Genomic DNA, 21402 nt, shown 5'->3' with positions numbered 1-21402 from the left:
GTTTTAATTTCAATTGAGTAGTTGTTTCAAAGTTGATAAAAATCTGACGGCAATTTGTCATAACATAATTATTGGACTGCAATCAATATTTCAAGTTTTCTATTTTTATTCCTACTGAACGCTTTTCATGTGGCGTTTGTTTTTTCCGATCTTTCTTCGTTGGTCTATTCTGTGCATGCGGCGCTTGGCACTTGTGACATGCTCTAAGAATGCATCCAGTTTATACTGTACTGAGTGTACAACATTACGACATCTAAAACGGGCTGCTTTTGTACTGTAGACAGTGGTCGGAGCCAGCACTTGTTGGGAGTGCATTCTGTGTTAGTTTGTCAGTGTAGCAAGTACTGTAGATGTTTGAAGAAGTTTCAGTCAGTGCCGTAGTTCGGGCCATTTTCTAACTTCTGTTTCACGGTCGGTTGGATTTTGATTTTTTAGGGGATTTTAATTTGTGATATAAATGGTAAGTTGAAGATTGCTGACCTGTTAGTCGCTTATTGCTTGTGTTATATGTGTCTTAATATTTTTTTTCGACAAAATTAAGTTTGACTAAAGCGACTCTTATGTTGCCGCGAGGCGGGAAATTTCAGTATTCTATCAACATTAAAATATTTTTTTTATCTTTAGTGTAATTCAAATGGCAACGAATAGAATATAACTATTATGGTCAAAAATTTACCGGTAATAACTTAATTAAATTATAACTATTTATAAATGAAAATTATTAAACTCAAAGTACCTCGTAGTAGGTAGGCTAGGAGATGCTGGCAGTGTTCCCTCTCTGAATAGCTAAGTTAAATTCTTTGTCGAAAAATTCTGCCACCTAAAGGCCCCATATACGGTACGATTCGTCTGTGAGGGTTTTCTGAAAAAATGTACCCGTTTTGCCTTAATTATCCATACAATTTTTTTAAGTATATTTTTAAGTTATTTTCCATACAAAATTTTTAGCCAGTTTTATGACGGTCCACGACATATATGTAGGATCGTAAAACTGAAGAAAAGCCACTTTTAACAGTAAAATAAAATATAATTAGAAATTTCCAAAGTAACCAAATCAAACCACGTCTTTCGTCTTCCGTCGCTTAGCAATCCCCCGTTCTACATTTAAAATAAAATACACCTGCTGCTTATTCATTCTTCCTCTGTCACTCTTATACCCTCACATCTCATGCTATCTCTTACACTCTTCATACGTCATGATGTACACTCCTTTCCACTCATCCTACATGTATGGTAAACTGCGTCACAAAACGGATAATTAAAAGTGAGACACTTTTTATTGCTTAAATTGATACGAGAAGTAATTTATTGAATCAGGCGTTACTTTGCGGAGGTCCATATCAATGAACTAAAATAATTTGCATATTTTGCATAAGCTTAGCTATCGTAAGGTCGCGGGTGAGCAAGGAAATTATTTTAGTTCATTGATACGAGAAGTGCTATTGATAGATTATTGAAATAACACAAAATTTGTTAGGTTTAAAAAAAAACTACAGGGTAGATTTCTTTTCTGAAAATGCCTCTGTAAGATCGATCTGATGAAAGTCGTGACGATTCAAAATCAAAATGGTTTATTAAAAGCAAAAACAAATTACGATATTCATGATTGCATGGGATTTGTTGCGATCTCCGACATCGCCTTCGATGAAGTAAATCGTTAACGATCTTGACATACACTATCGATTCGTCGTTTCGATCGGTCTGAAGCGGTGTATGGGGCCCTTGATTGATACGACCGCATATACCTTAAAAATAAAATTTGAATGTTTGCACGCTGGTTTGCCATTCATTCATTACTAAACATAAATACGTGAAGAAAAAAAAATTGTCAATTCAAGTGGTCAATTTTCCATTTGCACCGAAGGACAGTGAATCGTGCTCACCACAGTCAGCTGACGCGTTTCGTACTTAAGCAGAGTTCGTCATCAGCGTTGCTGTGAGTTGGGTTTGTGTGATTTATCTAAGTGTGTGTGTTCTAACAGAGTGTGGAGACGGAGAAGCGGTATGAATACGCATTTGTCGCATAGAAGTTGCTATAAGATTACGGGTGAGGAAAGTAATATTTTGTGTGTTACGTTAGGTTAAAGACTAGTTTCGTTTATGGCTTCTTACTCATTTAATTATAAATATTACAATGAAACTAACTGGTGCCCGCGGCTTCGCCCCCGGTGTAGTTTTTTTTTTAATTTTCTAAATCTTCTTTTATAAGAACGTCCTGACAGTAGCAAACACAAAAAAATAGCGAAATCGGTCCAGCCGTTCACGGAGCCAAAATGGCAAAAACGGAACCCTTATAGTTTCGCCATGTCTGTCTGTCTGTCTGTCTGTCTGTCCGTCCGTCCGCGGCTTTGCTCAGGGACTATCAATGCTAGAAAGCTGTAATTTTGCACGGATGTATATTACTGTGAGGATGTTTATCTCCTTAAAGCGTTCTCTGAGTGAATCTCGGGAGCCAAGGTTGTAGATCGACCGGACTGCCCTCTTCTGTAAAATGAAGATAGTTTCTATGTCGGCTGCCTTGCCCCAAATCAGCATACCGTAGGACATTATGCTGTGAAAATAACTGAAATAAACTAGCCGGGCAGTTTCTACGTTGGTAAATTGCCTGATTCTTCGTACAGCATAGGCGGCAGAGCTCAATCTACCAGCAAGACCAGAAATATGCGGGCTCCATTGTAAATTACGATCCAACGTTAGACCAAGAAAAACAGTCTCATGCACAAGATTCAGATTCTCTCCGTTTAAGGAAATAATTGTTTCAAACTGTCTTACATTAGGCAACGAAAATTTTATACACTTAGTTTTAGCTGCATTTAGTAACAAATTGTTAGCAGTGAACCAGTTCAGCGCCTCTGCTAAAGTTTCATTGATGTGGGTTGGATTTTCTTGTTGCCTGTTTACCCTATGCTAAGTAAATTGAAACTTATGCTAAACTCATTTTAAGATTTAAATTTGTTAATTAATTTTAACTCTAAATAGTAAGGCTCAAGTGCCTTTTAATACTAGTTTTGAAGTTTTAAAACTAATTTGAAACTGTACCCTCGACGTTACTTGTCGTGGCCGCGGTTTCTATATATGTAGAAGATATTAGCGTGGAGCTATTATCAATCTACGAACAATCGCATTCGTGCGATTCTGCTGAGAATCAGATATGGAGGTAAACCTCGCTATATCCATTCCTAGCGGAAGCGCTCGTCTTGCGTTTCTATTTGCGATCCATTCCTGAGGTATGGCCCAAGGATGTGCCGCTGCAGCTTGCTCAACACAACACCAATTGGAGTTGTTTCCTGCTACTGCTTCCTTGTAGAGCTGATAACCCATGATGTAGGTTGCTCCAAAGGTTGTCACCGGGCTAGCGTTCGCTGAATTCGGTCTGATGACCATCTGCGTCCATTTGGTAGCCGCGTTAACGTTCTCATTAGTCGGCAAAGATCTAATGAGTTGTACACTGTCTCCTTCAACTGTTAGTGCGTTGATGATCACTTTCTCGTTTCGGAACGTCTTCGATCCGGCGAGGTAATCACTTACCATTTGTAACAGTCTCACGTTTAGACGTGTACCTGCAATCTGCTCACTGAAAGTGGTCGCCGTGATACCCACGCTCTCAAGCGCGATGCGGACTTCCTCTTTCCTTGTGCCAATTGCTCCAAAGTTCCCATTCAAAGAACGGGTCGCTCTGGTGTGCTCAGGCAGTACGCGAAAGTTCGGCGCAGGTTGCGCTTCGATTGACGCTTCTGCCATGAGGATGTCTCCACAGATCCCTAAACACGGAATCTCTTCGTAGAGGTTGTGGCTTTCTGCGGTAATAGCCGCGGAAAAGTAACCACCAAAACCTTCTTGCACTACTCCTGGGAGCACGTGGTCTGTAAGATAAACAGTTTTGCCTGTTTGATCTTTAACCTCGCCAAATCCCTTTAGGAATAGGTACAATGGTTGCGGTAAGTTAAAATCCTGCGTTGCTACTACTTTGCAAAATTCCAGCTCGTTAAAAGTCAAGTTTGTGTTTCCACGCTTGGCTTTTATATCCAATAAACGTGCCCATAAGAGTGCTGTTGTATAATACATCAGCATACTTTTGGTCATTTGTTTATTGATATTTATGTCATCTCCACCTAGGGCGGAGTAGACATCTTCAACGATCTCAGGTAGCCTTCCAAAGGAAGGGCTAATTTCCTGGTTCACGTTGAGTTCCCTCACTGACACATCGATTCCGAACACAGAATCTGCCCACATGGGCGTATTCTTGGGAGGTGTCGGGGTCTTCGCTTTGTCTAGTGCGGTTGGAGGGGTCACCTCTTTAGTTTGAGGTCCCATCCTTTTTGGTTTGGCGCCATCGAACTTCTTGCCTACTTTTGCAGGATCGAATTTCTCCGGTTTGCCTCTATAGCCTGGGGCTATCTTCTTAATCTCTTCTGGTGTGTAGATTTTCTTGTCATTTGCATTCATTTTCAAAATATTCTCTTTAGCTTCGGCGTAGAATAAATTGGGAATGTTTGTAATAGTGACTCATTTAATCGTACTTAGGCTGGTAGAGAGGTGGCCTGAAGCTCGGAGGGTTGTAGGGCAATTACACGGGTAAGGCCAGCGCCGTGAAGATGCGGAGCGATAGCGTTTGCGAACTCTTTAGATGTAATTCTGGAATCGGGTTAAGTCTGATCACTCTTTTTTCGATTGTCCAGCACTAAGTACTTAACTTAAGCCTTTATCAATATAAATTTATTGTTTTATCTGCTTTTTTTGTTGTGTGTGCTATGTATCTATTTTTGACTCTTTATTACTGTACATAAACACATGAAATTAACAGACTTTTTCAGATAATCTATGAACGGTTGACAATAAATAATAGTAAAAAAATACACGGTACAGTGAAAAGATCACCGACAATTTAATAATGCATTCAAAATCATAACGCAAAACGTTTATTGTTCAAGTAGGCCGTAAAAGGGGTTCTTTAAAATACGATGAACTGCAAATAAACTACACATAAACTACATTTACAAATATATTGCGCTTACGATCAAAACAGAAAACGAATTTCGACATTTCTTTAAGAATAACTATCGAGCCAATTATCATTGTTATAGTTCATGGGTTGATAATATTGCAGCAATGTCCATTACCATTAAAAGCGAAAATGTGAAACATCAGGTGAATACGATGATAAACGACTTGTAATTATTATATTTACTTACTAGCAGTTGCCTGCAACTCTGTCCACGTAGAAGTATGGGTTAATTCCGATCACGTCTTCAGTTTCTGAAGACGTCAGAAACACCCTATCATCATCATCATCAGGCCTTCAGGCCAGCGCGTCTGTTCCAGACGAATTTATACACCCTATAGATTATTCATAATTCACCTGTGGGCTACAGCTACCAAGATTGATTAAATATTTAGTCGAAAGCTAAACGTGCAGGTAATCGCCCACGCTCCGCTTAACTCTTGACGTAGCCTTTTCCGCCGCCTTGCAGCTATTCAGATTGGCGCGAGACTGCGTCGCGGACGCACGCGTGCGACCCGTACACGGATCTGCCGCACGATTTGTCGCACGACCAGTGAAGTGTCTGTGATCTGTGTTGCCAATGGATTGAGAAAGTAAGTTTGCTTGTCTACAAATCTAGGGTTGAGAGAGATTTTTTGCCTTTCAGTTTTTTCGGAGACTTGAGTCAGTAGGGTATTTGGGGTAATTATGTTTTTTTGTTATTAGTGAGGGTGGAGGTTTTTGATGGTTTTGTTGATTGAGCGTAAGATTGCTAAATTTGCATTAACGGGTAAGGGATACGATAAGTCTCCGTGCAATACAGATAGTTGTGTAAGTTTGACTGAATACCTGAAGGTTTTTTTATTACAATCGGATTTTTTATTATAAATGGTGCTACGCTTTTAATGGAGTACATTTTGCATATCGATTAGTGTATGGAAATTTGGTCAACCACAATTAAAAATTCATGCTGAAAAAATATTTAGAGAAGCAATCTGTCACGGGTCGAAGCGCCGGATGATTGTTTTTTTTTATCAAATAGTTCAAAACGAGCATGCGGGTCACCTGATGGCAATGTCCCATGGACAGCTACAGCATTATTATGCCTGCGGGTGGGTTGCCGGTCTAAAAAGGGGGGGGGGGGCTTGTTCTATATGAAGACATACATCGTTAGGAGATTTGACGGGTTCCCGTCTGTCATACTTACCCAACCGGTCTGTATTCATTTTAATTAACCTTGCATAAAATAAGGTATATCTAAAGATGATTGCTGTCAATTTTCAACCGACTTCAAGAAAGGAGGAGGTTCTCAATTCGGGTGTATGTTTGTTACGCGATAACTCCGTCAACTGTGGGCCGAATTTCAAAATTATTTAGTTCTAAAGGACATTCTGAGGTGGTCCCATTGACAGCAAGTCTGAATCTGATGATGGAATCCTAGAGAAATCGAGGGCAACCCTCGAATTTTTAACACCAAGTCAAGTATTTACTTTCAGAAAGTATCATTTGGTGAACTGGACCTGATGATGAAGACCGTAGGTACCGTTACTCTGTTATAAAATAATATAACTATGCCGTGTTGGAGCTTAATGGAATCATTGTGAGATGCACTTTGGCTACAAATTACCAAAAACAATGAAAAAATTTTTTTAACAAAAAATTGGACCGACTTCAAAAACCTTAAAAATAATTTTCTACTAGTTTGAAGTCAGTGCCTCAGCACGAGCCAGCAGGAGGGATTAAAGCCAAATACATATATTATGTAAGTGAGGTAGATGACTATAGTTCCACTCCTACTGGCTCGTGCTGGGGCACCGACTTCAAACTAGTAGAAAATTATTTACAAGGTTTTCGAAGTCAGTCGGTGATTTTTTTCTATTAGTCTACAACGTATTATTTTTGATTTCCGTTAACTTTAAGAGAACTTTGCCCAAGGTGCGTAGTAAAACGCCGTAAAGACGCTTAATGTTTCGAGGTTGTTTTTAAAGTCGCCTTTTTTTTCTTATTTTTGTCTTTTATCTCAGAATCAATTTTTACTACAATATTGTACTCTTCTAGAATCTCGTCATGCAAGAAAAACACGGTTGAATTTAAGCTACTGAACCAGTGAGATGTAAATGATGTAGGGGTCAGTTACGGGTTAGTTTTATGTAAAAAAATCTCTTTTTTTGAAGCTGAGGTTGAGGTTTTGTCTATTGAGGGTTAGATAATACGGTATTGGTTGTCGGTCGCGCAAACAAAAGTATAGACTCGATTTGTTTGTCACCTTATCACGTCTAAACCGGTGAAACAATTTTAGTTTGAGTCCCGGGGAAGGACATAGGATAGTTTTATCCCGATTTTTTTTTTATTAAATTGTAATTGTTTTTGTTCCATTTGCATCGGAGCGGATGTAGCTGTTTTTGAAGTCATGAGCCTTTGAATGATGCTAGGTGCAGACACTTAACGGCTTTTGAGTCTTATTTGTTTTAATTATTTATTAACACTTGTCGTTTGTCGTTTGTCTGTAAATATTAGTTTTTACGGTTAGGCAAGCACAGCAGTAACCAGTTCTGTTCAGTGACAAGTGACACTGACATTCGGCATAGGCCACAGATGAGATATGACATGACAATTGACAGATTGTGCATATCGACTTCTGTGGTCTATGGATGGTTGAGTGGTGTGTCGACTCTTTTATAATTTATTATTGTACACGTGTCTTTTGTCTGGTTTTGTGTTCTGTTTGTTTTCATTATTGTTATTATTTTATCTAAATTCTATTACTTACTGTTTGGTTCTTTTTAGATTTACTTTTTGTGAATTTATGTCACCTTCCGTGAAGTCGCCAAGCGGTCACAGCGGAAGACCAGCGTTGGCCTCTACGGCCAGCACTATGCTGAGCTGAGACCGTTTCGCGATTTCGCAAATACTTTCATTAATATTTACTTTATACCAACTTGTTTATTTTGTGTTTATGTAATTTGCGAAATGCGAATAAACGTTTTCTATTTCTATTTTCTATTTACTTAAAAATTGAATAGTTTCCGCGGGATAACGATAAGTGATTCAATGATTAGCTGTCGTTTAGTTTCATAGTTTAAACAATAAACACTAAGTTAATTCATTGACGCTTTCTGAATGAATTAAAAGAACTGAAAATGACAGAAATAAGTAAAAGACTTGACAAATTTTGCTTTACAAAAACTGACATAATATGTTTGTTATAATATACTGTTATAATGTTATTATAACCGGTAAATCAAAAGCTTTAAAAAAAACAATAAGAAGAAGTATAAAAGCCGATAAAAAAGGTTGTCTATTGTCTGTGCCCAACAAGAACTAAAACCTAAAATAAATCTAAACATATGTTTTTATCGTCTATATTATACAAATTACTACCTACGTAAATAAATTTAATAAGAAAACAAAAGGATAAGAAACTAAATCAATATAAAATAAGTTTTTAAAACTCTGTTTTTGTAGAGATTCCTATTTTATTTTCAAAAAAAAAATTACCAATCTTTAAAAAACGTAGAATAAAATGACAGGCATTGACACGTCTTTAATTAAGACAATTAAAACGGATTACGGAAAAGGGATTCTGCTATCGTTTTCTGAGTACGCACTTTGGTGAGCCGTCGAATACTTTACCGTAAGCCGTCTACGTAGAGTTTAAATTAATTCGATGGCCGCTGAAACATTTTCTGGTTTTTGTGACGTCTGACATGACAGCGTAAATTGGTTGGCGGAGAAACGATCGCTGATTCGGTGGATTGAAAGTGAATGAGTTTTCATTATGGAGAAATCATTAGTTTCTGTTGCGGGAGTTAAACGGATTTTCTGGCAACGGGACGCGGTGTACAGTTATGGAAACTGAATCGCGTATCGGTAGTGACACGACACGAGTGTTGAAGTGAATGATTACACACACACAGATACATGAAGAACTGATTTGGATGACATGAATGAGTGAATGTCAAAATCCCGCTGTCATTATGACATAATTCTTGAGTGCGTGACCTCTGATGGCACTAACTATGCTAGGGTGGGACTGTTCTATTTTCCTCTCGAGCCTCATAAGGCAAACAATTTTACTTAGCTCATTTAAGGTCACAGCTCATTAGAGCCACCCGGCACCCGATCAGCATCGCCTCGACTTTCGGCGTCCACTCGTTGTCGACAGGTGGTCCACGGGTGGACGCCGCGTTGACAACGAGTGGACCTTACGTCGTCAAAGAGTGAACGTCGTGTGGTCAGCGAGTGGACGTCGGTCCACAAATTTCCGAGTGGTCAATTATAAAATAAGGGTGCGGCCGCCGCCGAAGTTTACTCACCGTCCACGCGTAGATACCTCGCGAGCGAAGCAATCCGGTGACACTACGGAGTTGATGTAATGAGCGTATGCCCATACAAATCCATATAAAGAATACTAATCGCTCGCAGCGAGGCGGTGCTGATCGGGTGCCGGGTGGATCTAATGAGATCCGATTGAAGATCCGACAGATGATCTGATTGAAGACTATCGTATTCAGGTTTTGTGGAATTTTAAAAATGACCAACTTATATTCTTATCTCGTTTAAAAAAAAATGGAATAGAAACAAATTTGTTTATAAACTTTTACAAACATTATTACCAGTTTCAGTATTTTTCCACAAAAAGAAGAAAAAAGAAATTTAGAAAGACTATTACAAAACATTATCAAAAGGTTTCAGAGAACAAGGCAAAAAAATTAAATAAGGTTATTTAAATAATTAAGAAATCAGCCTTTGTAACGCCGATCTTATAAAAATAAGATCTTAAGGATAATAATGATGTAGACTAAAACAGTATTATGAAGCAATAGGTTATTTTCTGTACGTATTTCATTTTCATTTTCTTATTTTGGTACCTGAAAAGGAACTTCGCACACGGATTCTGAAAACTTGACGAGCGAGCCCGGGTTTGAATCCAACGACCTCTGCTTGAGTTGCCCTAAGTCAAGCCACTAAGCTACCATGGCCGTATTATGTAAGATTTAGGGGCTGTTTCACCATCCATTGATTAGCGTGAACCGACGGTTAAATGTGATGCCGTCTCCCACTATTCGAACAAAACAAATAGAGACGGCATCACACCTAACCGCCAGTTAACACTGATCAATGGATGGTGAAACAGCCCCTTATAGTCAGTGGGGCATCATATTTAAGCGTTGGATAAGTTCGTAGTTTTATACTTGGCTAATCGATATGGTCAGCCAGGAGAGAAGCGTTTTCAAATCTAAGGTTACCTACCATAGAGTGCCTGCTCTAAAAACTTGACTGAACATGCCATATCCTATATAGGTATATTATTATAAAAAATAAGTTTTTGGTCAAAATTTCAGTTTTAATACAAGCTTTTTTTTGCTGACTATACCTACTTCGTTTTTTTTAGAATTAGAAAAAAGATAAACAATCATGATGAGTCTTTTTATTGGAAAACATTTTTTTTTAAAAACTAACTATTACTTATGATACCAAAAGCATGTAAATGGTCATTTGTAATTTATTGAATCAGGCGTTACTTTGCGGAGGTCCATATCAATGAACTAAAAGAATTTCCTTGCTCACCCGCGACCTTACGATAGCTAAGCTTATGCAAAATATGCGTGTTCATGCAGTTCCTCCACCTCCACACTGTAAGAACACACACAAATCACACAAACCCATCTATCACCACTACCACACGCGTTTCGAACTCAACCAGAGCTCATCTTCAGAGTGACACAACCGTACACCATGCTACCAGTTGTTAGACTAACAAACCACAACCACCGTTTTAATCTGTCACTGTAACTCCTCAAGTACCCACATATATTTTATGAAACAAAACTAAACTACCCACAAATTATTAATATTTTTTTTAACCGTCCTTCAAAACTACCTTGATTTTTTATTTATTTACTGTGAAGGCATGTTTTATTAACTACCATTGCTGAAATTAGATCCAAGCCGTAGAAAGGGAGATGAAACTAAATTTACCTGCTCATTAATAATAGACCCCATACTATTGTATCTAATTATCTCCATGCATTCTAAAACATCGAGACGAAACCCCTTGCCACAATAATGTTACACTTCATACGAATCTGTTTTAATGCTAGATTTAAAGAGCATGTATCGGCATGTAGGAATGAGCATCCTGATAAGTCGAATCTTGCCAAACATTTGTTGTAATTAAATCATTCTTTATCGGACTCAGATTCGTATGAAGTGTTACATTATTGTGGCAAGGGGTTTCGTCTCGATGTTTTAAGGCCAGTGAGTGACATAGGCTTTTATCCCGTAAAAATGCACAGTTCCCGAGGGAACAGCGCGCGATAACCGAATTCCACGCGGGCGAAGCCGCGGGCAAAAGCTAGTAAACAAATAAATAAGCGAACAGGGCAAGTTAAATAAAAACTGCTAAGTATAGATAGTATACAGACAACGTTTAGCGGAGAGAAAAATTAATTCAGTTAATAGTTAATTGAATTTACAGTGATTTTGTAAAAAAAAAAAACTAATTATTTTTAAAACACTTTTGTCTATGCATGTCTTTCTCTATGCAATCTTGAATTTCAACCCCTTATAACACTTAAACTGTTTAGTCCGTCAGTTAGATAATTAAAAAATATTGCACACGTATTTTTTCTTTTGTTTGACAAACAAAAAATGTCGAGGATACAGTGCTTAGAAGTTTCGAGTGAAGTCACTATATGGTACGATTTTTACCTAATAGTGACATCACAAGCCCCCACCTTTGTCGATTTTTTAATAATTTGATAAACTAAAAAATACGTGTCCCATATTTTTCCACATGCTACATAGACCAGTTGCCTTATAGACCACTTACTACTTAGACCAACTGCTTTTTAGACCACATGCTACATAGACCAGTTGCTTTTAGACGAAGTGAGACTAACCCAGAAATTGTATTGTTTCGTTAGTGATACGGGTTCTCATCGCAAACTAAATACCTATAGCGTCATGTGATTCCTCCCTAGCTTGCAATATGAATTTAACTAAACAAACTATGACCCGCGTCTGTAGTAGACATGCCTTTTGTGAATCCGAACTGCTGTGGATGCATAGTTTTATGAGTATTAAAATGCGAGATCATTTTCGTGAGCATAATTTATTCGAATATTTTGCTAAACGCTGATAGGATGGACACAGGACGATAATCAGAGGGATTGTCTTTATCACCTGATTTAAAAATAGGAAGTACTTTACTATATTTCATCAAATCTGGAAATACGCCTTTATCTATACTTACAGCTATTAAAAATAAAAGCTAAAGTTGGAGCAACGACATCTAAAATGAAAGTAGATCCTTAACTGAGACGCCCCACAAGTCTTCCGTTTTTTTTACTTTCAATAATCTAAAAGTCCTAATGATGTCACAGGGACACATGCGTGAATTTAAAATTACTTATGTTTGGAATAGATACATTTTGTTTTAAGAGCGATTCAGCTAACTTTGAGGAAGACGCAAGACATTTTGTCGCTTTAATGGGGATTTTAGAGAAGTAGGTATTAAGCTCGTTAGCTACTTTAACCGCGTCCTTTTCTAATATGTTGTTAATCTTTAATGATATAGAGGACTCCGCGTTCTTACGTCGACCGCTTTCAGTGTTTATAATTTTCCAAACTGTTTTGATTTTATCATTAGAGGACTTAATTTTATTAGTTACATGGGCTGCTTTTGCTTTATTACATATAATTTTGAATATTTTTGAATAATCCCTGACATACTGCTTCGTTACCATAAACTTTATTGTGAGAGTTGCCAGATACAAAACATTCTAATCAACATTCATTAATATTGATTTTGTGGGTGGCGTCGAAGTATGACAATGTGACGTGTGCTTTTGATAATTTACTATATTAATGAATGGATATTGCTTTACATGGTATAGAGAAAAAATAATTTAATGTATTAAAAGTGCATAAATCTTACTATTGTATTAATGTATTCTTAAAGGGCCCACATACGCTACGAAAAATTCTACGATCAGACTGCACCGTGCGATCGGTCCGACATATCGCAAATGGGTCCATATCCGCTCGCATACTTATTGGAAGTCCGAATGTAATGTTTGTCAGAATGATCGTTTGTCATAACTCTTTTTTCTCTGAATCCAATAATTGTTTAGAATTGTTATAAAACCAACCTAACCTATATTTTTCTATAGGATGACCATTTAAAAATTTCAGAAAACTTAAGTTTCAGTGGGAAAAAAATTATGACAAACGATGATTCGGACAAAAATTACGGTATGACTAGCGAAGAGTATGCGAACTTTGGCGCTCCCATCGCAAATTCTCACGCCACACACAAGCTACAGGTTTATCGTAGCGATCTTCATTTGGCTTCTAATTGTGGTGGGTTCTGCTACGGGGTGGGTCTTAGGAGTTTCTTCTATTAAAACAACTTTTTAAAGACTGAGAGTTTTATTTAAGAGATTTATAATTGAGAGAATTTGTCCACCACAAGGCTAAAATCAGACTGTCGTCGTTCGTAATTGATTCTATGTCGAAACGTTTGGGCTCGAATGTCACATATATATATATAGAAACGCCGAAGCAAGCATTAAGGGCATTGACATGCCTTGCATGCTACAATACTTCATACATTGTCTTATCATAGGTAAATATATATCTGCTTTCAGAGCATGACATGAGTGCGTGTGAGCTAACTTTGGGGGCGGCAGACCGTTAGCTTGCCTTCGGAATCCAAAAGCTTAATGGTTACTTGACCTGAAATGTACTTATATTTTTTTTTTTTTTTTTTAATTTATGACGGTGGAAGCATTTTACACTTCCACTGAACGTAAATATAGTTAGTGTTTAGTTTTGTAACTAAGGGACCCCATACATCCCTGTATTATTATTATTATTACTTTGTATTTTTTTCTTTAATTTTATACTCTACTTATTAAGTATTTTATTTGTAATTATTTTATTTGAAAAAATGACTTTCTGCCAAGTTTCTTGCGGCGCATTCTTCTTGGCAATGATTGTCTTTCCGAAAGCGCTGGTAGTTTAAAAAATTACGTGTAAAAGTGCCCATTGCGGCCTATTTACTGAAAAAAATATTTGAAATTTGAAATATAACAATTCCATAGCCCAATTTACCCGTTCCGATTTATCTATTTCAATTTTGATACTGTTCCGTTCGACGGTACAATTTTAAAAACTGTACATCTTACAAAACTGTACAGTTTTCTCACACACACGACACCATAAACGATAGGTATGACAGACGGACGGGTGCAGTCTGATCGTTAGGATTTTTCGTAGCGTCTGTGGGGGTCTGAGATCTATGTACCTTACGGCACTAGACGCTGTTTGGAACAAAACGCGCGGCGCATTCAATCATCAATATTTGTTTGACACAACTCTTATCACGGACGTCAACAAACTAGTGAAAGGTTCACAAATCCGCGCTGTGAACAAATTTTGTGCGCCTTTTAGATGTGAGAAACATGCAGTCTATACATATGGATGTCGATGGTGGCGGCCCTATTATTACGCTCCTGGTTTTGTTTTCGTTGCAATTCAAGGTCAAGGTCAAGGTCAAGATATCTTTATTCAATTCAGGCTATAACAAGCACTTATGAATGTCAAAAATAAAATTTACCACCGGTTCGGAAAAACCTCTGTTGAGAAAAATCCGGCAAGAAACTCAACGAGGTAAATTTTTTTAAACAGATTTACAATATTATTAAATGATATGTATACATTACAAGTATTTAACACAACTTTATTTTTAACACAGTAGGTTCGCTATTTGAAGGGATCGCTGATGCGGATCGGAATTATTTCCAAATATCCCTGTCCGTGATATAATCATTAACTTTATAAATACGCCTTAGATATTAATGTCTTCTTGACAATAGATCTGAATTTTGTATCTGTTTCATTTATAATATTTTAAAATATTTTAATTAATTATTAAATTCTAGATTTGAAGACAAAATAGATACTTAGGTACTTTTAATTCCTATGAATATTCTTCGTGAGTAATCGAGATAATTAATTAATCCAAACTTGTGAGATTACACCTGGTAAACTAAATACAGTCATTGTTATACACGAGACAAGTAACAAGTAATGATGTTACCTTACGAACTCGTTAGCTTAAGTGGTAGGTAATTTAGCATGTATGTATCATATCAGTCTTACTTACAGCGTGTTTTTTTGTTTTCACCACAAACTTTACACCGCGTTTCCTCCGTTAAATGTATACCTATAGAATGGGCTAATTATTATTATAAGCTTTCATTGGATACCCTACACGATAGGTTTGAATAAAAAAAAAGTTAAAGCAATATTTGGCCCAAAAAATCCGCCATTTTGATTGATTTTTCAAGAATTTCATGTATCCAATGACGTATCATTTATCAAAATCGGGTCAGCTGTTGAGAAGTTACGAGAGGACATAGGAATAGACATACATACATACATTACGGGTCAGACACATAACCCTCCTTCTTCATAGTCGGGTAAAAACACATTTCTCGCAACACATCCTCGCAAATTATTGGTGGAAACCCAGTTTAAGGGCCTACGCTAGCTGGCACGGGTGCACGGCGCGGGCGCACGCCTGCGGGCGCGGGTGTAGGTAAAATCTGTCGCACGTGACGCGTGGAGTTAAGTTGCGCTTACACGGGCAATTTTTTGAGCAATAATTGCTCGCCAACACGAATGGATCAATCTGGAGAAATTAGTGGAGCGATATAAGAAAAGAAAGAAAAGAAAAGAAAATACATTTATTTAACGCCATAAAAAACAAACATAGGAACAAACATAGAACAAATAAAGACATACATGACGCTAAACAGGTCCCCACTCAGCATAATGCCACGGCAAGCCGTGGCGCTGATTTTCAGTGAGGACCTTATCTAAAAATTAACTTAAAATAAAAATTTAAAATAAAATAAAACAAATATTAAATTGTATGGCAACACCGGCTTAAACAGTTCAATCGTGTGCAGTTGAAATGTTTTAAGTCACCGCCAAAAGTATACTTTGCAAATATGAATAATGCATATTACTGTTAAAATGCAGCAATTTCAAAAACATGCGGCAATTATTTCGGCAATATTGCTTCTAATTGTTCCATATTGTTGCGGCGGGGTAAAAATATATAATTTGTGCAGAAGATTGTTTTATTGGTTCATATTCGTTACAAGGCTACAGATCACATATCGCCATCTTTTATTTGGTAAAGCAGTGTGAAGGCGAAACATCCTCCACAACACCGAACTAATAGAGAAGCCAATAGTTCTCTCGGTCAATGAGACCTCTACTAGCTCGGTTGAAAGTAGACAGATGTCGCTGATACGAATTGCCGAATATCCAGTGGGTACAGAAATTCAAGTCAATTTGTTTTCTATCTCGTATGAACTTTTATTCTGCGACTTCTACGTCTCGCTTCCGCGGGGAGACCAGCGCGCGCAGCGCACCAGCGCGCGCTGCGGCACCAGCGCGCAGCGGCAGTGTTGCCAACGTGGATTTTCCACTAAAACTGGTGGATTGGACTCCAGTTTTAGTGGCCGAAAATTCTTCTTAGTGTTTAGTTAAGTGGGTATCGTCTTGGGTCGTCCCATTCGTTTTGAGTCAAGTTCTTAATTCGTCTCGTTCTGATTTCGTCATCCATTCATCATTCGTCACTTTAGGTGGTAGTCTTTGTAGTCTTTGGTCATATTCGTTGTTTGTCTTTTTCTTTTTCGGGCCATTCTGCTATTAGTCTTCATATTTTTTGGTCATGATCGGTGTCAGTATATGTCTTTTGTAGTCTCATTCGTTATTCGTCCTATCGTCTTTGGTCTTATTCTAAGTTCGTGTTTTTCTTATTTGGCCTCTTTAGAAATTGATATTATTCTTTATTGGACACATTCACGTTGAGCGGCCAGTAACGTAATAGCGGAGGTTGTATAACTAAAGCGGGAATTGAGACGAAAACCGAACAAGACGAATTATGAATGGACCTAAAAACGAAAGTGACTTAAGTACTGCTAATGGGACCAACAACGAACGTGTCGACAAAAAATGTGACGAGTAACGAATGAGACTAAAAAATAAAAAGACTAACACCGAACATGTCAAAAGAAGAAGAGATGAACATCGAATGAACCTGAATAAGAACAAGACAATCAACAACTATGACCCAAGACGACAATGACTAAGAGCGAAAGTGACGAATGAAGAATGGATGACGAAAGCAGAATGAGATAGATATGTATATTCATGTCAAATTACAGCTTTCAAGTAGTAACGGTCTCTGAGCTTAGCGGACAGACACACAGACAGACGGGCAGATATGGCGAAACTATGAGGGTTCCTAGTTGACTACGGAACCCTAAAACGATGAAGCTCTGTTACAAGCGAATGCTCAAGTGTAACATTACTCATTGAGATTAGTTTTTTCTTATTTTGGCTTGCTGTTCTTACTTTGTGCAAAGGCAGACACTACACCAACACCTGCGCTGCGTCTCTCGGCGGATTAGCTTGAACAGCGACCTTATGACGTGCCTTTGTTAGGTGCGGCTTAGCTGGAAAAATGGATTTACTGCCATTCGGTGCAAATGGAAAATCGTCCACTTGAACTGACCTTTTTGAATTTGGACCAAAATGAACATGAACCAAAGTGAATTTTGCCATTTCAACCTTTAATTTTGTTGTAAAATAATTAAGCCCAAATGGAATATTGTCCATTATAAATTAGGAGCAAAATTAAATAAGCAATAAGTAAATGTTGTTTGAAGTCTTAACTTAATATGTAGGTCCAAAACAAATGGTTTCGGGTGGATTATATTTACAATTCGTCATATTTCTCAATGTACGTAAATACAAGTGGTCGTGTTTTATTCGACAAACATCAAATTTGTCAATTTTACTATAGGACAAGGTTCCATTTTCGATTATATTCAGGATGAACAATTTTCCTTGTTGATGTATTACAAATTGTAATTTTTCTGTTTTGACGTATAATTTCGAGTTATCCATTCTATTTGCACCAAATGACAAAAATCGAAAAATACGCTTTCGTGCCACCTGACTGGATTAGCTACTTGTCTGACCTTGCGCCATTCAACTGTGACGTGTTGGGGGAATTCATAAGTCCCTTATTAGCCGGTTTCAGGGTTAGTAAGGATTAGTTATGCGGTGACCCAATAAAATATGGTTTCGTGTTTTACATGGAAAGTTATTTCGTTGAATGTTTTGGTGGACATTTTGGTGGTTGTCTTTTTAATTTACTGAAGTACCAAGCTGGATAAAACCCTGACTAGTGCGAATCGAACTCACGTGGAGAGGGTTCCGTACGATGTTTTTTTTTCAATTGTGACCCTATATATTAAAACCACAGGTTACTTGTAGGTTATCCTGTATAAATTACTTCCATGCTTTTACGGAATTCTAAAAACTCCGCACTAGGAAAACTGCACTGAGCGAGGCTAGGAAAACGTAGGACACTTTACCGTGAAAGAAATCACATCAGCAGATTCTCCGCAACACCCACATCGGATTAAGCTACGTAAGATCTTACATACATAGCCGTACATATCGTACGACTGGCGGTACATTGCGGGATCACAGGACTATATATTGCTAAGTGATTGATCGAACACTGCAATGTAATGCGATCAGAAGACATTTCCGCGAAAGGCCTGCTTAGCACAATGCGTGCTGGCCGGCCCGCCCGATCCTCTTTTGTCACGGTCTTATATCGGACGTACATACAGATTCAGTATCGAGTCGTCTGCTTCCGCAAATCGTAATGTCTTGCCAACTTTGGAATCGGCTTGCAGAGCCAGATTATTTAGTTAATTTCTTTTTCTTGCTCCATGCCGTAACTCCACAGTGTAGTGAAATACATTCATTTATACTCATTCCCATGATACCAAATTTCCTATTCATCGATACGTTTTATAAACACGATTTCCATATTTTCAAATATCATGTATTCCGTTACCAAACAAATTTCCTAAAGCCAATATATTTTCGAGCGAAAGGACGGATTTGCTTCGAACGTTTTGCCAATTATCCGTCAAATAATAATAAAAAATTTGACGAGCATTTAGGGGCTGTTTCACCATCCATTGATTAGCGTTAACTGGCGGTTAAATGTGATGCCGTCTCTATTTGTTTTGTTCGAATAGACGGAGACGGCATCACATTTAACCGTCAGTTAACACTAATCAATGGATGGTGAAATAGCCCCTTACTCTATCATTCCCCGCCCATGCAGGCCCGTCCCGTGGTGTGCGTTGTAGGTACGGAGTTTTTGTGCCTGAATTGTGGTTTGTTGCGTTTAAGTATTATTATAATAATTTGTAGGCATGTTAGAGTAAGCATCAATATTGTTATTTATAACTATTGCGGAATGCAGCATCGATACAAACCGTGATGCGGTTTAATGATGCGATAAATTGATAATTGTATTTTTTTTTATTAATTAATAAATTAATTCCTCAGAATGATCGTGTAGACGTTTGTAGTAATGTTTGGGTCTATCCTTGACTCTGTTCATTGTTCAGTTCGATAAATTTTCTGTTAGAAGGGCATCGTCCTAATAGAACGCGATCATCGTAGGTTCGCGCGTATTTTAATCGTATGATCGCGCGATCAACCATATTGAACTCGAAAAGGTGTCCTAACTGACAATTCGCATTCTATTAGGACGATGCCTGAATGTTCAAGTTTATCAGCATCTTTAAATTATGTAATCGTAGATTTTTTTCTACCGATGCCATTTCGTTTTCACCATGGAAGCGCCAGATCGTAAGCTGAGCTACGACCGCTGAGTTAGTGCCCATCGCTGAGATAAATCTTCTCTGGACTCGGGAGAGTCGATTGTTTCTATATCAGGAGGGGAATAGAAATTCCGGGGTTAAGCTCGCTTTGGCTGTGCTTTGGTGGTAAATTTGTAATTTTGTTAGGATTAGCCGTGTTGTTTTGTGATTTATGGCATTTGGTTAGAGAGTATGATTTTGATAATTTATTTGACATTTTTAAGTGCTTGTTGTAGCCTAAATTGAATAAAGATTCGATATTTTTAACTTTGATAGAAAGTGGATAGAAAGCTTGACTGGGGTTCGATCCACAGTCGGTGTTTATTTTATATTTTTTATATTAATTGTACCCACCTATATACGTAAGTCTGTATGGTAATTATTGCATGAGCCTGTCGCCAGAAATAAATGGTTTTATTATTATGTATGTAGAATACGAATATCAGTTATCGAGTCTTTTTGAATGTCTAATATTATTTAAGTAGGTGTGTATTTATGCACATGTTTCTCCATAATAATGCTTATAAACTAAGTACCTATTCGTGACTCAGTTAAAATAGCGTTATGGCACCTATAAAACGAAGGCGAGTCTAGACTCACTTTGTTTTATTGGTAATTATTTCTGCCAAATTAGAAAGCACGCAAACTCTCTACCTACTTAGAGAAATAAAATCGTAGTTAACCTTTAATCCTTACTAATATTATAAGATAGAAAGAAATAAAGATTTATTTTGGCTCCATAAGTACCACCTAAAACTAAGACTAAAACTAGCACTAAAACTATGTTACTTAACTGTTGTTGTTGTTGTTATAAGCGAATAATTCTGCATGTCTGTCTGTTACCTCTTGACTTGACGCTAAAACTACCGAACCTATTTAGACGTAATTTAGTATGAAGATAGTTTGCCACCATGAGAAGAACAAGGATAGTTTTATTCCGGAGAATTGCATAGTTCCCGTGGTATAGTGATAAACGAATCCTTGCCTGACAAATTATCGGAAAAAATCTAGTAAATAATTTACCAACAATATTTAACTATATTATTTTCGTTTCATTCTTTAGCTCCATTTGTCCCCTACTTTTCAATCGGATCGAATTAAGTTTTAGCACTTGGGTCTTTATACATGATAAAGTGGGATGAAAAGTCAAATATCTGCAATCTATCGACAAAAAACACTTGAAATGTAATATTACATTATTTTTTTACCCAATCTATGTGTTGTCCAATTAGAGAAAACATTTTTTCACGAAAAACTGTTATTCTTTCTAACAACAAAATTACTTTTCCTATCTTACTAACATTTGCCCTTTATAAACTTATTTAGGGATCTCACAATGTGGGCCAAATTAACCAGTGACCAAGTAACTCGGCGGTGGTCGAGACTCGACCGAGACGTGTCAATCCTGGCAAGTTGCTAACTAAAATAGAAGTTGTGTGAGTGTTACTTGTTGAGAACTTGTGCGGTACTTGTTTAGTCAAGTCATGCGAGGTGTGGGAATTATTAGTGTCAATATTTTGGGAAGGGTTTTGTTTGACCTAGGATGATTGGGTTGGTTATGTAAAATTATAAACTGATCAAATAGAAATGAAAAACTGGACCTGAGTTCGAAATGCGTCGAGTAGTATCACAGTACAA

At 37.5% G+C, this 21402-nt stretch overlaps 1 protein-coding gene across 2 annotated transcripts in view; it reads left to right on the top strand.

Annotated features, from left to right (window-relative positions):
• The first annotated feature begins 342 nt into the window (after positions 1–342).
• The window catches only part of LOC141435513 (uncharacterized), a 58842-nt gene continuing 37782 nt past the window's right edge, over positions 343–21402 (top strand). Inside the window, exon 1 of one of the 2 annotated variants that reach the window (XM_074098211.1) lies at positions 343–460. The gene's annotated coding sequence lies outside the window, so the exon portion shown is untranslated. Of the gene's footprint in view, positions 461–5489; positions 5596–21402 lie in introns of those variants that run through there. The other variant, XM_074098210.1, reaches the window with a different exon arrangement.

The sequence above is a fragment of the Choristoneura fumiferana genome, chromosome 15, assembly GCF_025370935.1.
Source record: "Choristoneura fumiferana chromosome 15, NRCan_CFum_1, whole genome shotgun sequence".
NCBI lineage: Eukaryota > Metazoa > Arthropoda > Insecta > Lepidoptera > Tortricidae > Choristoneura > Choristoneura fumiferana.
The sequence above is the reverse complement of the archived record's forward strand: the minus strand, read 5'-3'. Positions and strand labels throughout refer to the sequence as shown.